The following is an 18,255-nucleotide window of genomic DNA, read 5'->3' as shown; positions in this document are numbered from 1 at the left end:
CACAGTGCCCTCCCACAGTACATCAACAGTGTTGCTGGATCAGCAGTCCCCTATTCTGGAATGCTCTCTCTCTTTCTACTTCCCTTGTGTTGTTGGCATTGGAACTAGCCCCATCTTACAGAACTACTTCTCTCCAACATAAGGTGAGCCAGTTTCTAAAACTGTGACCAGAATGAGTGTGAGTCAGTTCCTCTACAGGCGTGGGAAGACACGTTTTCTGCTACATGGAGTAACCCAGTCTGTGGAGTATGATGTAGAGACCATAGAACCAAGAAAATGTAGGAATGGAGTAGATATCCTGGCAGCATTTCTGAATCCCTGGTTCCAGTTTTTTAAAAAACCAACAGAGCACTGCATATTTCTGGTTAAGAGATTCAGCTGTCAAGTTACCCAAGATAATTCCACTAAGTTCTTTATTCACTAAGTTATGATATGGATAATACCACTGGCTTTTGTCAATTTGATATGGGTTTCTGTCACTGGGGAAAAATAAGTCCAAAATCACACAGTCAAGAAAGCATGAGGGTGGGTAGACAGTGACTTGAGGTTATGACTAAGATCTATTCTAGATACCATCATTTCCTCAACTCTACCAGGAAAGAGACGTTGAATGTTCGCTTGGGAATGCAAATAAATACACTTTAAACCCAGAGACAGGTCATGGTTATACCAGAAAAGACAGAAGGAGGATTTTTACTTTTCATTTATAAACTAGAAAAGGTTGTAAAAATCATTTTACTGAATGAGTTCTGGCTTTTTGACCTTCAGTTTTTTAATCCATAACATCTACATAATTCTAAGTTTTGTTGTGAAGATTAAATAATATGATGAATATGAAATACGTAGCATAATTCTTGTCATGGAGTAATAAATAGAGCTCTTCTACTAATTCATTTTTTTGTAAAAATCATGACATGGTCTTCTAATGTTTAAATTATTTCTTGTTTCAAAAGTCGATGTCTTAGATAAAGCAGAGATTTACTGTGCCCCCATCACTCTTGTTATTTCGCGTTCTATCATCACTGTCTGAATTACTAAATCTCCAGTGGGATTTAATGTTTGGTTTGTTTAATAAACAGTAAAAATAATACCACAAAAAATAAAGATGATTTGTTTTTAAAGCAGTCTTGAAAATGACTTGTTGACAGCCCCACATGGCACCAGATGATAGGCATTTCCCTAGATAAAGCATCTACCACCACTGACCATTACTCACTCAACAAAATTGTTTGTCCCACTTTGCCAGACAGATAATTAAATAGCTTGTCTTGTCAGGGCCTGATACTGAACTGTCAGAGAAAATTGAGTTTCTGAATTCTGCTACGTTGTATACTGGCCAGAATCTCACTATGAGAGACAGCAGGTTTAAGTTGCAGAATTTGACTTCTCTCTTCAATGTATTTTTCTGGGAAAGTTGAAATTCTACCTCTGAGGTTTCGGACAGCCTCTGTAACCTAAGCCTATCAGTCTGAGGTTGCATCAGGGGTGGAAAGGCGCCTTGAATGCTAGACAATCATAGATCCCTGGCTGTGCTCTGGCCCCAAAAATGCCATGGGTGAAAAGTGGGGTGATGGCGGTAGTTCTACTTCTTTCTCTATCCTCACTGTGTCCCTACATATGAAAAGCTGGTTCAGAGAATGGTATTCAGAACCAAGATGGAAACCAACAAAGGAAGTTAAATATAAGCTAGATGCTGTTTTTCAATGGGCGGAGATGGGGCTCACTGGCCCCCATGACCTTGGAAAATGGGTATAATCAAAATCACCTTTGAGTTTTTTGTCAGATTATCAAAACCCCTTTATAGGAGAATATCAGAATTAATTTGGATCAGAAAAGCTCTGAGACCATTTTCTTTGCAATTTTAAAAACCTGATGATTTTAACATACCAGTGAGGAAGGAGACCCCTTCTTCAATGGTATGGTGGAGTTCAAATCACACACACGCACACACACACACACACACACAAAAAAAAAAAAAAAAAAACCCCTCCTAACATTCCCCAAACCACAGGATGCTTAGAACCATCTTGGGTATAAGAGAGACTGGACAGTGCCGGTTAGATTGTACTGGATATGTGGACTTACAACATTTGTACAACTGCCTGAAAGATGGACAGGTAGCTGTGTCATAGGCACCATTAAGCCTTCGTTTTTCTATTACCTGTTAAGACAGGTGAGCTGTTAGGATATCCAGTCTACTCCACCCAGGAGAAAATAAATCTAAAGACAGGCAAATGGAAAGATAATGAGTGGCAACCACAGAGAATTATTGAGTATTATGAGCCAACCACATGGGTGGAGGATGGCTTACGGGGATACTCAACTTCTGTTTACATGCTCAATTGGATCATCCGGTTGCAGGCTGTCTTGAAAATACTAATAAAATGGGCAAAGCTCTGTCCATTTTGGCCCGACAAGAAACTCAAATGAGAAATGTGATTTATCAGAACTGGTTGGCCTTAGATTATTTGCTATCAGCTGAAGGAAGAGTCTGTGGAAAATTCAGTCTAATCAACTGCTGCTTACACATAGATGACCAGGGTCAAGCAGTTGAGGGTATCATAAGAGACATGACCAAACTGGCACACGTGCCTTTGCAGGTATGGCACGGATTTAACCTGGAGTCCTTGTTTCGGGGTTGGTTCTCATCCTTGGTAGGATTCAAGACTCTCATTGTAAGTGATGTAACAGTGATAGGTGTTTGCTTGCTACTCCCTTGTTTGCTCCCCCTGTTCCTTAGAGGATTCATCACTGCTGTAGTTAACCAGAGAACCACATCACAAGTATATTATATGAATCATTATCAATCAGTTTCTTTAGAGGATCAGAAAAATAAAAATGAGAATGAGAGTGAGAACACTCACTAATATTACAGGTGAGGTTCTCAAAGGGGGAGGGGGAGGAAGGAGACCCCTTCCTCTTAAGCTTCTAAGACCACTTCCCCTTAGCCTTCTACATTGCATTTCAAAAGAGGAAGTAAAAGTTGAAAATAGAAGGCACCAAGTCAGTGGAGGAGACAAAACCATGCCACTAGCTGGACCTGGAGGTTAAAGATCAAATCAGGCACCCTAGTTCCTGTCCTATCTTTACATCACGGGAATGGTATGGGGGAATCTTCCCCAGAAGACATTGTTCTTGATTAAACATGATTAGACTCCCACACTAAGTCACATACCCCTCACTTACCTCATCGATGACAACCATCTCACATGTACCCTCTAAGATTGTGAGCTTTTAAAAGAGGCCAGGATTTTCTAGTCGGGGAGCTCGGTTCTTGAGACGCGAGTCTGCCGAGACTCCCGGCCGAATAAAAAGCCACTTCCTTCACAAACCTGGCGTCTGAGAGGTTTTGTCTGTGGCATGTCCTGCCACACCGTTATCATTATTACTCCTAGAAAAATAACAGTTTTCCCCAGACCATTTTCTCACTGAAAACCTCCTCTACTATGCTGGGCAAAAATTCAGTTCCACTGTTGCTACATCACACAGAAGAGAAAACTAGGTGGTAGTGCAGCTGGCCCTGCGGTTTAGTCCTTCTGATCTCTTGATCACCTCTCTTTGAAATATTGTCCTACTACGCCTGAGTCCAGAACCCTTCAACACACCTCCCCCAAATCTCCCTATGTCCCAGAGTAGGCCATGTGCTTCCCTTCTAATATAATAGTGGAGCTAGAAGACAGCTTTGAGCGCACTCATTTCATTCAACTCTAGCTGCTTCATAGACTATGAATTCAAGAGTCAAAGGGGGAAAGTGAGGTTCTTAAGATGAACAAATGAAAGAAGAAACTTTAGCATTTAATGTGCCAGAATTCACTCTGTTTTGCAGTTGTATGACCAAGTTCTTTTTTTTTTCCCCTCGGTTCAGTGCAACTTCTGCCTTCTAGGTTCAAGCAGTTCTCTTGCCTCAGCCTCCCAAGTAGCTGGGATTACAGGCACATGTCACCATGCCCGGCTAATTTTTTATATTTTTAGTAGAGACAGGGTTTCACCATGTTGACCAGGCTGGTTTCTAACTCTTGGTCTTGTGAGCCACCCACCTTGGCTTCCCAATGTACTGGGATTACAGCATACCCAGCCAACCAAGTTCTTTACTACTGGCATATACTTTCTTTGTGAAGTGATCAATAGGAAAATCACACACCAATCTTACTATGCTCATCTCTCCCCACTTTATTATTATCCCCACATCATGCATGTCTGGGGTAGTCAAAGAAAGACACCTCCTTTCAAGGATCCAATATGTGAGTGCAGAAAAAACATACTATGGCAAAGCTACTCAATTCATTTAGCGACCACAATGCTCTTTATGTAGAATTTACAAAAAATAAAAAAATTTAAAAAACAGCAAAAAGTAGCTGCAACAAAATCAGCAGTGACAGGTTGGAAGTTGTGGAATTTTCTCCCAGAATTCATTCTCTTCTGATAACAGAATCTCTGTTTTCCCTTCTAGGCAATCATTTCTCCTTCACTTCAATAGTGTGGGCTGAGCACAGTGTTGATGGAAACTGTGACAGAAGATTTGTGTATTAGTTTTCTTGATGAAGCTGTGGCAAATTAACACAAATTTAATGATTGTCCGTTCTGGAGGTCAGAAGTCCAAAATGGTTTTCATGGGACTAAAATTGAGAAGTCAGCAGGCAGGGCTAGTTCACTTTGGAGACTCCAGGAGGAGACTATGATTCTTGCCGCTTCCAGCCTGCATAGGCTTCTGGAAGCCTTCGGTTTGTGGCCACAGCACTTCAATCTTGGATTCCACTGTCACAGTGCTTTTTGCACTGTGACCTCTAACTCTTGCTTTTCTGTTATAAAAACCCTTATAATCACATTGGATAATATTTATAGCTCAAAATCCTTAATATAACCCTATCTGCAAAATCCATTTTTGCCATAATTTAACACACTCATAAGTTCTGGAGAATAGGACGTTCACACTTTTGGGGTGTTATTACTTAGTCTACCACAACAAGCCAATCAAAGCAGCAAATACCTTCAGTAACAGCCATCATTTTGGGTAAGTAAATGACCCAGGTCGATCCAATCGCAGAAAATCCTGGGACTTGTGAACTGGCACTGACAGGAGTAAGTTCTCACTCTAGGCCTCAGAGCAGTGGGCGAACACTGGCACCCTTGCAGCTGTCCTGCCACTCCATGTGCAGAACTTGTATCTGAGCAAGAATTACTCTAGTGACTGAGCCTCTGGTCAGGTCTACGTCTACCCTACCATTCTGAAAGTAAATGTGCTTCCATTTGCTAAAATCAGTTGAATTTTTTTTCGTGTCATTTTTAGTCGAAAAAAGTCTTACCAGTTAATAATAATAATATTGATTTCTTACTCCCTACTCAGTATTCTAAGAGTTTTACATTAATCATCTCACTTTATCCTCACACAGCCCTATAATTAGGTGTTGGTTGTTATTATCCTCACTTCCTATGAGAAGGTTTGAGGCTTAAAGAACCTGAGTGATCAGCTAATGGACAGAGAGCTGGTTAGCAGAAAAGCCTGAATATCACAGTCTGTCTGCACAGGCCTAACAAGCCTGCTAAAAATTACTGTGTGATGTTGAAGGAAGAGGCTGGGCAAAATGGCAGTGTCCATGTAACAAAATTATAATAATGTAAACAAACTCTGCATAGCAACCATTATAGGGAGGCAATATCTTTGGGGAATCATTTTGTACTTTTTCCTACATATTGTAAATTTTCTGTAGTTACAGTTTCTTACCTTTTTAATGAAAACTAATTTTTATTTAACCACAGGTGACCCTTTCTCTGTACAACCTTGTCTGAGTATTGGTCTTGTGATCGTAAGAATGGCAGGTAAGGCTTTGAAGGCTAGTGCAACACGTTACTAATTGCTGCATTTGCACTCCTCTTCCTAGGAGTTGGGCTGCACATGTACGTGCATGCTTCACCTGTTGTGCTGGTGACATTAATAAGAAATTACATTTTTTTTTCCTAGAAGAAGACTAGGTAAGTAGGTCTCTGATAGATGTAATTATCACAAGGTTTTGAAATGAATTATTTTAAGAAATACAATACTTAAATATGTATGACATGTACATACCTATATGTTGGCTTATAAATACATTTATCATGGGAACTTTAAACTTGCCATTTGAATGCTAATTTGGTTAATGAATTTCTCTTTTATTTGTCTATGTAACTCTCTCTAACTTGAAGTAACTTGAAGTTGGCATTTTAGGGACAGATACTGTGTACTAGACATATTGTCAGGTAATTTAACCACATCATCTCATTTAATCCTCACAAAAGCTCCATGAGATGAGGGAGCTACATCTTTTAGATAAGGAACCTGCAGCTATGAGGTTATGAGATTTGCTGTGGGTTGCACAGCATGCAAGAGTGGGAGCTATGATAGACTGGTCTATCTGATCCCAAAACAGGCACATCTCTCCCTTCACATTCCTGGGTTTTTATCTGCGAAACCATATAGCATTGTGCTAAGTATCACGTTGCTTAGCATTTAAATGTAAGCTATGTTGTATTATCTGATATTCTTTTATTTATATATGCTATAACCAGACAGCTTTGTATTTGATAGACTGCCTACTTCTGAGAAGGAACGAGAATTAGAGGACCACATGAACTTCAGAATTAGATTTGGATTTCAATCCTGCCCTAGTAAATTCTAGCTATGTGACCATGGGCAAGTTACATGACCTTGGTAAACTCCTTCATCTGAATATAGGGAAAATAACTGTGCCCCTGTAGAGTTGCTATGAGCAGAAAGTAAGGGGATACATCCAAAGTTGTCATAATAGAGGCTGGTTGGTGTTCTGTCTTTCCCAGACTTTGGGAAGGTTGGAATAGGTCTGTGAATGTGGCCTGATGGATTAGCTAAATTATATTAAATTAAAACCTTTTATTTCCTATTTCCTAACCACATATCTCTTTCACAAAGATGTGTAGGCAGAAGAAGAAGGAATGAATAGCTGACATTTGGATGAAAATACCCCATCCTTCTGGCACAGAGGATTTATGTGATAGATCAGAGCTCGTGTGGCAGGTTTCATTTTTATAGCCTGGTGAGTGGCACATTTTGCTTCTCTTGTTTGCTTTTAACTTGAGGTCAAAGAAATGATGCAATACATTATCACAAGTGCACACTCTTCATTTCTTGAACATCTGTGCTCAGAGCATATGTCTGCCTAGACAAGTGGATTCATCTTGCTGCTATCTGGTCTCTTATGTGTTGGCTCCTTTGAAGCATGGTGCATTTATTTTGACCATTTCTGCCAAATAATGACAAGTTTAAGGGGACATCAGGAAAAGTGAAATCTTTTTTTTCCATCTGGAGAGAAGTCTGAGATGTTTATTAGCCTCCTTCTCTCTTAGATCATCAAGGTTTAAATATGTTCAAGAGCCACAAGGCCTGAAGTTAAGTTATTACTACTGGCTTATCTTGAGCAAATTTTGTCTTGTAGACAGACACCCATGTGGTTTGAATTTCTTCCATATTAAGCTTAACATATGAGGGTGTAATTAGTGAGTCTTGAAGTTGAATGAATTTCGGAGCATGCAAACTGTTGAAATAAGCCAAGTGCCTGTGGCAATACCCCATCCTAATGAGAGGCTTTCCAGGATTTCCTGTAAAAACCTGTTTTCAGCACCCCAACATAATTGTTGTTAGAAGCTGTCCTTAGAACATCATCCAAATAAGAATTTAGAAACGTGAGATACACCTTTGATATCTCCTTCTTCCTCCCCCCAAGCATCAGGTCCTGTGGGTTTTATACATTACTATTCTCTCTCAATTAAGCAACCAACTGCTTTGTAATATCTGCCATTCGACCCTCTAATGTGTTCATCTTGAAGCCAACTGTGAGTTTTCCTAAACAAAATCTTCTCACATAATGACCTGTTCAATATCATGTCTCCATTATGTAGCACTGTGCCTGACACATGTTAGATGCTCGATAACTCATTGCTGCATGACTAATACACCACGGTATCAGTAAACTGAGGATCTTAAAGCACATTTCACCTCCATTTTTCTTACCTGAGATGAATATTTGGATACATATTTTTCAAGTGGATTGAGGGACGTAATATATTTGATCCAGATATATGTGAAAGGTACAATAGACCAGCAAGGCTACTTAACTCAATAGAATTTACTTTCCAATAGAATAGTATTGTAATTTCTGTGGTTATGATTTTTTGGAGTTTGGTCTTGAGGGCTCTCTCTTGAGAGTGGTCATAAGTCAGGATAGCCACTCTCTAGGAGAGCCATGGTAGGGGAAATGTTAGGTTTGAGTGTGTGATTCAGGTGAGATACAATGAGAAAGTGAAACCAAAATGCATTAAATAGAAAAAATATATCTTTTTTACTTGTAATGTCCTAGAGAGATTACAGGTGCTGATGGAAAGTTCAGAGGAGATGAGAAGCTCAGCCAGCAGGGGACCAGCACAGGACCCAACCTGTGGGACTATGCCCCCATTAAGTCCTATTAGTATTATCCCTTAGGCTTTTCCAATGGGGTTTTGGACTGGTTAGTTTAAAGAGAATATTTGTGAAGGGAGGAACTTATTTGCATAATTCTGAGGTTCACCATTAGTTTGCTCATAGTCAGCAGCTGTGGGTTTGCTGGGTTTTGCGTCTCTGGGCTGAGAAAAAGGTGAAATTTATGAGAGTCACATGGGGAGGGCAAATTTTAATTAGGTCAGAGGTAACATGGTGACATGGCGTGCCTGGGTTTCAAATGAATTACGTCAGGCCTAAAAATGAATGCTGAGGCAGCAACTATATTAAACAAATTTATGAATACTAAATATTTAATAAGGAATTTAATAAAGAACAAGGATTTTCCTCTGATCTTAAAATAATATTTATTCTGGTAGGACAATATAATACCTTGAAGCCCAGATAGCAAATTTTTAAGAAGAACATATGTATTCACAGAATCAGAGCCAGCTGGCAGTGAGTAATATCAGTAAATGAAGATCATGTTAAGACAGGCATCTCAAACTCTGTAACACCAAGAGGTGCAGAGTTGTATACAGAGGTATGGAGGGCTGGGGAGCCTGATAGTCCAGTCCCAGGGATAAACTTAGCATACCTTCCTGCTAACAGTTTCACGTGAACCATGAAGAAAGTGGGGAAACAGGTAAATGTTTATGCTTTCCAGAGATTATATTACACCCAAAAAATCTGTTTTAATTCCACACAATTACTTGTTAATTTCATGTGCCTGGTTTACATTTTGATAATAAAACATTAATTCTTATACATCCAATAAGTTCTTCACACCAAATGCTCAAATTTGATTTTTTTTTCCCCACATGTGTAATTCTGCTGTTTCATTTTCAACTTCAGTGACTTTTCTTAGTGAGCTTGTGTGATTTGCTTGCAGTGTTATCAGCATGGTTCTGTGTTTACCGGTATGAAGGGAAACCTCTTTGATCCTGCCCTGTCGCCCAATATTATGAATGGATACAGATGTGCAGGTGTGCTTGAAACCCACTGGAATGTCCTTCCTGAAGCCAGCTGAGTTTCTCTTCCAGTATTTCATGATGGCTTCAAATATGAATCACAATGTTCTTATACGGTTTTGTTTTCCTGGAAGGTTTTCGTTGCTTTTCTTTCTTATTTTTTTACAATTTTCTTGCAAGTTGTGCCTTCATCTTCTTACTCATATTCCTCCTTTTTTTCTTTTTTTTCCTGAGACAGAATCTTGCTCTGTTACCCAGGCTGGAATTCAGTGGTGCAATCTCGGCTCATTGCAGACTCTGTAATCTCTGCCTCCCAGGGTTCAGGCAATTCTCATATCTCAGCCTCCTCAGTTGTTGGGATTACAGGTGCTCGCCACCAAGCCTGGCTAATTTTTCTTTCTTTCTTTTTTTTTTTTTTAATTAGAAACGGGATTTTGCCGTGTTGGCCTGGTGGTTTCGAACTCCTGATCTTAAGTGATCCGCCTGCCTCAACCTCCCAAAGTCCTGGGATTACAGGCCAGAGCCACCACGTCCAGCCTACTTATGCCCCATCTCTTTACATTTCCAACTTTACTATCTGCCCTGATTTACCCCTTTTTAGGGAGTTGATCATTCTTTTCATTTTTTTAACCCAATACAGAATATTTGCCCCCTAAAATGTCTTCATTATCAACATTCTCTAGACTTCCTGTTTCTACTGCACTGTGTTCAGTTCACCACCTTCTGGTGCTCGTGTGGTCTTGTTTTATTTTCACTTGTGTTGGAGTACATTGTCAAAGAAATTCTTAAGAGTGTGTATGTGAGAAACAAACTTCATTCTTATCTGCCCAGATGGTTTGGCTATGTATAACATTCTGGGTTGAAAACTGTTTTTCCCTTACATCCTGGAAAGCCTTTCTCTGTTGTTTTCTGGCATCCAGTGTTCCTGATGTGTTTGAAGATACCCTGACCTTTCCAGAAGATTGTAGGCCCTTTGTTTTATCATTACTTCGTGTTCTAATTTTTTTTTTTTTTTTTTGACATGGAATCTCGACTTGTAGCCCAGGCTGGAGCGCAGTGGTGTGATCTCTCCTCACCTCACCTGCTGGGTTCAAACAATTCTGTGCCAGCCTCCTGAGTAGCTGGGATTGTAGGTATCCATCACCATGCCTGGCTAATTTTTGTGTTTTTACTAGAGACAGGGTTTCACCATGTTGGCCAGGCTGGTCTCTAACTCCTAACCTCAGGTAATCCACCTGCCTTGGCCTCCCAAAGTGCTGGTATTATAGGTGTGAGCCACTGCACTGAACCTAATTTTTTTTTTTTTTTTTTGATATGGAGTCTTGCTCTGTTAGTCAGGCTGGCGTGCAGTGGCATGATCTCGGCTCACTGCGACCTCAACCTCTGGGTTCAAGCAATTTTCTTCCTCGGCCTCCCGAGTAGCAGGGATTACAGGTACCTACCACCATGACTGGCTAATTTTTTTATTTTTAGTAAAGACAGAGCTTCACCATCTTGGTTAGGCTCATCTCGAACTCCTGACCTTGTGATTCACCTGCCTTGGCCTCCCAAAGTGCTGGGATTACAGGCATGAGCCATCACGCCCAGCCAGAATTTTTAAAATGATGTATCTAATGAGGGCTTTCAAAAAATCATCTTGTTTGGCACTTAGTAGGCCTTTTCCTTTTTACTGACATCACATTTAATGAAGAGTTAACAAATAATTCAGTCTACTCTTTTGAAGTACAGTTTAAGTTTTCACAAAGGTATACCATAGTGTATTCATCACCAAATGACGATAAAGAATATTTCTAGCAACACCAATAGTTCCTTCTTGCTTCTTCTTAATCGATCTCAACCCCTCAGGTCCAATTTCTCACAACCACTGACCTTATTTCCATGTCTTTATTTTGTTGTTGCCAGAATGTCACATAAATAGAATCAAACAGTATATAGACCTTTGTGTCTCACTTCTTTCATATAGCTTAACACTTTTGAGATTTATTCATTTTGCTGAATATACCAGTAGATTATTCCTTATTATTACTGGAGTATTCCATTGTTAGGATGTACCAACATTTGTTTATCCAATCCCCAGCTGATGATTTGAGAGTTCTTTGAGTGGCTTCTTGATATCATATAAAGATGCTATAAACTTTTATTTACAGGCATTTGTGTGGCCAGATATTTTTACTTCTCTTGGGAAGGAACTAGCCATGAGATTGTTGGGTCATCTGGTAATTACTTCTTTATGTTTATAAGGTATTGACAATAATTTTTTCCAAAGAAGCTATACTATTTTGTATTTCTACTTGCAGTATATGAAAATATGTTTGTCAGAATATTAACACAGTATTTTCCATTTTTCCCTATTTATTTTTTTAATATTAACCATTCTAGTAAAAGTATAGTTGTATCTTACTGTGGTTGGGACAATTTCTATTTGAAGATTTTCATTTTCTTCGGTTCTAGACACTTTTCTTGTATTATATCTTCTGCACTATCCTTCCCTGTCTTGTCCCTATTACTCCGTTCCAGGATTCCTTTTAATCAATGCTGAGACCACTGGATTTGTCTCTTCTCTTATATTCTTTTCTATCTTTTTGTATCTAAGTTAGGTGCAATTTCCTTGACTTTACCTTTAGCCCATGTACGTTTTTTCCCTTTAATTTTACATGTAATGTTTTTTAACCCACAAAAAGTCTTGTTATCTTATGATTTTTTTTCTGACATCCTATTTTGGTTTTTTGAAGGCAAGTTGTCCTCAATTTTTGTCAAGATATGAATTGGAATCTGTTTCCTGATTAGAGCAATCTATTTTTCCTTGAGCCTTTATTTCCCAATTATTTATCTTTGTCTTTCCTCATCAAGCTTTCTTCACATTTCAGGTAATCCTGTGTTATCTTTTCACATTAAGGAATTAGTCAAAACGATAAAGCTCTAAGTAAAAATGGACAAGACAGGTGGGGTGCAGTGGCCCACACCTGTAATCCCAGCAGTTTGGGAGGCTGAGGCATGTGCATCACCTGAGGTCAGGAGTTCACGACCAGCCTAGTCAACCTGGTGAAACCCCGTCACTACTAAAAATACAAAATAAATAAATAGCCCGGCATGGTGGTGGGTGCTTGCAATCCCAGCTACTCAGGAAACTGATGCAGAAGAATTGCTTGAACCTGAGAGGTGGAGGTGGCGGTGAGCGGAGATCACGCCATTGCACAAGGCAAGCAGGCCAACAGACCTTGCTTTTATCTCCTTTCCTGTTCGTTGCTACATGTATATACATAAAAGGCAAGGGCTCTGGTTTAAATCATTGACCATCCATCTGTGAAGGGGGAAGTGCTGCAGTTGTTATTTATTAAGAATCAGCTATGTTCCTAAACATTTTCAAATAGTAGCATACATAAAATGAACACTTATATAGTGCTTATAATTTTCATGACCATCTCCCAAAGCTTGATTTATTTAATCCTCACAAGAACACTGTCAGGAATGCCTATTACTCTCATTCCTCTTTTGAGATGTGGAAATCAGCACACAGAGAGGTTAAGTAATGTGTCTAAGGTTGCACAGCTAATCAGTGGCAAAGCTGTGTTTGATAGACAGCGGTTTTGATTCATTGTCTTTGCTGCTAGGCATTGTGCTAGACTGACTCGCAGACATTGACTTTCTTCCTGAATCCCTCCAACAGATTGGTGAGGTAGCCATTATCACTGCCACTGTATAAAAGAGATTTCTGAGGCCCACACAGATTGAATGAGACACCTGATTCCGCAAAGCCAGAAGAGTAGAATCTGTCTGACTTCAAAGCCTGAATCCTATTGCTTCAGATTTGTCCAAATAATGTTAATTTTAAATACTTATAAATGAAGATTTCTTGACAATTAAATCAATGTTTATTTGAAGAAGGGTAACATATGAACTCAATATTTTGTTTTAAATGATAAAAACAAAAAACCTTATTACTAATGATCTGTGAAAACTGTCTCTTTTACTTTGGAATGAACAATTAAGATTTAACATATCAATTATGTTATTTCTCAATAACATAATGGATCAATAACCTTCATTTTGTGTTCTTCTTAATTACTGTGTGGGGATTTCTGCAGAGATATTCTGAACCAGATCTTGTGTATTAATCTTTACACAGAGTCCTTGTTCCTCACAATGGAGCAATCAGATCTTGATTAATGTTAGCATTAAACTAACTGCTATCTAATCAGTTGACAAAATGCTGGTTTTGACCCTGGTTTTCTGTGGTCTGTTTGTTTCTGATGTCTCTGATTGGTGTTTGCTATGGGGAAGAATAAAGAAACAGGACATACATTATTCATTGAAGTGAATAGAAGGGTTTTTTTTGATATTCCCTCAGGCTTTGACAGAATGACAGAGCAGTAACTCAAGACCTAAATGTAAACCATCACCCTCCCTGCCCTGCTATTTTTTGAAGAATAGAGAATTTAAGCCGATCACCCAATAAGTAAAATGTTCCTCTAGAATCTCACATCATAAAAAATGATACCAGCAGCTGCCAAATTGCCCATGAAAAAAAAAAGCCTGTTAGTGAATATTTGTTCTTTGCCTCGTATTCCAGATTCTTCACATCCTCACATTGTCTTTCCTCCCCCTAGTTAGTAATAATACTTACCATCTTTTTCTTCATCTATTTGCTGCTTTCATAGTCATCCATCCCTACTTCTGTCTTATCTTCATCCGTCAGTCTGACACACTGGAGCAGAATGAGCTTCCAAATACACAGCTTCAGATCATCTGCCTCATGCTCAGAATTCTCCAGTGGCTCTCTAGAGTCCCCACGAGCTTTTTAGAGTCCTAGGGTTGAATGAGGGTGTCTCAGAGGTCCACATATTCCTGAGTAGAAAGCCTTCTGCCCTGTTTGAACAGAGCATTTCTATTTGTTGCATAGATATTCTGAATGACATGTTAGTAGATAAGTAAAACAAAACTAAAAAGGCTTGAAAACTATTGGTATATAGGAAAAAATCTGCACTCCATCGTATGACATACATATCCCACACAATGACCTAGAAGGTTATTGGTGAAGAGTCCCCCATCTTCCAGTCAATCCATGTGGTGCTCCCTACTCCAGCTCACCTTTAAAAATTTAAAATTGATCGGATTTACGTGGGTCTTTCTGGACAACCTGTACCTTCTCACGCTGTCTCCTTACCTTGGCACAATTTATTTCCCTAGCTTGGAATCTCCTGGCTCTGCTGGTTTGCCTGGAAACTCTAGTTTAGTCTTCAAGTCTCAGCTCAAGGGCTACTTTCTGTAAAGGCTTTCTGGCCCCTCATCTGTAGTAGTGTTGTATAAAGGAACTTGTGGAGTGATGGAAATGTCCTATGTTGTCCAATCCAGTGGCTACAAACCATATGTGACTATCAAACCCTTGAAATGTGGTTACTGCAACTGAGGAGGTGAATTCTTAAATTTATTTATAAAATACTTTCAATTTTTTGCAAATTGAAATTAAATAACCATACAAGAGTAGTGGCTGTTGCATTGGAAAAGTGGCTCTAGATAGACCTATGTGGAAACTATTTTTGTTACAATACTTTGAAAAAGCTGCACCATAATTATTTATTTGCATGGACGTTAATTATGGTAGTCTGTGAACATCTGTGGGACAGGACTGTGCCTTTGCCTGTGTGAATCCTTTGCTGCCAGCACAGTGTCAGTGTCATAGCAGGGATTCTTTGAATGTTGAATAAATAGATGATAGAAAATAGCATAATCAAGTAGGAAGTTGAGACATAATTCGAGAAAATTCTGAGGGCGTTGTAATGAGATGCTCATTATTTTGAGTCTAGGACCTTTCACTTAGTGGGTTAGCAATCTAGTCAAGTTCGCTCTCTTTTCTTGGTCTAACTTTTCTACCTATTTAAAGAACACAATGCGTAATTTTCCCTATCAAGTTTCTTGGGATATTTAAAGGCGCTATGTTATATGAATCATATAAGAGTCAATTAGCTAACACTAGTTCTCCTTTCAAGATTATCCACTGTCTATTTTTTACTTGTATATTTTATTCTGAAGCATATTTATATTACCTGAAATTCAAAAATGTAAAGATAGAAATGTTTGAAAAATTTACACCAAGAATAAAACAGATTGTAATAAGTATAAGAGTCAAAAATACTTTTAAAAAGATTATAGTGGGTGGGTTTCAGCTCCAAGTAAGCACAGGTATGTCCCCAACTTCAGTGAAACCAAATCCACCCCTTCATGGGTAAGAGCATTTGCAGAGGCATGCCAAATGGCAAGTGATGAGCTCTACCAGCATGACTAATGGCAGAGGAAAAGAGAAACGCAGAGGGAAGGAATCTGTTGGTGGAAACACAGTGATTTATTATTCACTGGGAAAAAGTGCAGTGTCAAGAAGTATAGGTTCTTGCTTGACATCAGCGCTCTGAATCAATTGAAACAGTTTTATTCGGGTGAGCTGCAGCCAGAAACAATTGTCCACCTTCGTCATCACTTTGTGTGTCTAACCACAAAGGGAAGCAAAGGCTGCAATCAGCAAGGGAGAGAGAGGGAGGCTGTAATTACTGAAAACTATCAGAGTCATTGTCATACATGTAGAGAAAAAGCAATCCTGAAAACGCTGCAATAATTTACATAAACAAATACATTAATAGAATCACGTGAATGACTCTATCTCCAAATCAAAAGTGCCAGCTCAACACGGTATACTCTAGGGGCAAACTACTGAGCACTGCATTCCTGCTGCTGCAAACCGACTGCTATTTAAAATTAATCTAATCAAGGCACTTTAACAGTAAAATAACTTTGGTCACTTTTCGACCCTGAAGATTGATTGACTCAACTATAAAATATCAAAACTGAAAAACTGCACTTAGATTTTCCAACAAAGTTTTCTTTCTTTTCATGACAATTTTCCTTTATTTTTTATCTCTTCTCCTGTGGATCAATGCTCATCATAAAAACCCTTCAGTCTAGTTTCTACTTCCTTACTGTTGTTTTATTTCTTCATTTGCTATTTGAAGTGCTTTTTGTTTTAGCTTATTTGCTTTGTTTTGTTTTGCTTTTTGGCTATGCATGCAACTTAAGCAGAGAGTTAATAGTGTCATACTCCTGGAAACTGAAGTCAGTTAAACCTAAGAGTTGACACAGCATCAATATCTTTTATATCAGAAGCTCTGCTGAGTGCTGAGGAACATACTCACTGATTAAGACACTCTTTACATCTGCAGTAGGCAGAGTCTTAGAAACTGCCACCAAGAATCCATGCTCTCCTTCCCAGAAATTGTGATGGTGAATGTGAAATACCATACCCAGGATGGTGCTGTATGACACAGTTGACACTATAAAATAGACAGTATCTCAGTGGGCCTGACCTGGACCTGATCCAATCACATGAGACCTAAAAAGCAAAGTGTTTTCCCTAACTGGTGAAGAAAAAGAAGACAGAAATGCGAGCCAGAGAGTTTTAAAGCACAAGAAGGAGAAGATGCACTATTTGCTTTGAAGCTGGAAGGAGCCATGTGAGAAGTAGAGTGAACAGCTTCTAGGAGCTGAGGCTGACCTCCACTGACAGCCAGTGGGGAAACCAGGAACTCAGTCCTATAACCAAAGGAACTAGATTATGCCAACAACTTACATGAGTGAGAAGTGGATTCTTCCCAAAGCCTCCAGGGAAGAGACAGGCTGGCTGACATGGATTTCAGTCTTTGAAGACCCTAAGCAAAAAGGCTAGTTTAGCTCACCTAACTATCTGTCCTACAGAGCTGTGAGAGAATATTAATTAGTGTTATTTTTATTAAGCCAGTAAGACTGTGGCAATTCTTTACACAACAATGGACAATTAGTACTGCATTCTTAAAGAGTACAAAATTACTTGAAAAGAAAAAAGAAAATACCCGAGTAATAATTATAATGCAGTATAACATGTGTTGGAATCAGGGAAAACAGGAATGTGCTGTAGTGGTAGAGTACAGAATGTGACTCACTTTGTCAGCAGCATCTAGGTGACATATGACTTGGGATGTAACAAATGCAAAGAATTTGGTCAGGGAAAGACAGGTCAGGAATGCTATTCAAGCAGAGGGCACAACATCTGCAAATATCAGTGTCACAGACTGGTTCCCCAGGAAGCCTACTTTGAGATGGAGATTAGATAGCAGAAGTTTTATCCAAGAGTTCCCTTGGGATCCATACCTGTGAAGGACAGTAGAATGAAGTGCGGATATACAGTAGGAGAAGCTGATCTCCAAGACAGAACCATAAAAAGTCTTTAGCCAACACTAAACGGAGCTCTGGTGCTGGAAAGGCCCATTAGAATTGTTGATCAGCGATGAATGCAGGCTGCCCATGGAAAGGGGTGTGACCTTGGACAAAGCAATTTTCTGCAGCTGAGACTATTCTCAATGAAGAGTGACAGCTAATGGCTTCTTCCGCAAATCCGCATTTTTATAGTGGGGTCTCAGACTTTTATACAGCAACATGGAGAACTCTGGCCTTTTGAAAGGCAGTTGAGAAATTAGGCCTAGCCAAACAATAGGATATGCAGAAAAACAGGAAAGGTTAGTAAGAAATCACTGTAAAGAGGTAAGTGTGTTTTGGCTCACATAGGGTTCTGTGAGTCAGGCTAAACAGACAGATGTGTATTCTGTTGGGATATGGTCCCAATAGAAGCTTTTAGGCACAAGAGTGATTTGAATTTTTATTAGTTAAATATTCTTGTGGCTATGGAGAAGGGTTGTCTGATTTAAGAAATGGGCCAAGGGATACACAGGAATTGAAAGAGCTGGGATTGAGATATGGGAGAGAAGCTGGACTTGGATAATC

This window comes from Cebus imitator, unplaced genomic scaffold (assembly GCF_001604975.1).
Source record: "Cebus imitator isolate Cc_AM_T3 unplaced genomic scaffold, Cebus_imitator-1.0 Scaffold466, whole genome shotgun sequence".
Classification (NCBI taxonomy): Eukaryota; Metazoa; Chordata; class Mammalia; order Primates; family Cebidae; genus Cebus; species Cebus imitator.
Note: the sequence above shows the minus strand (reverse complement) of the source record.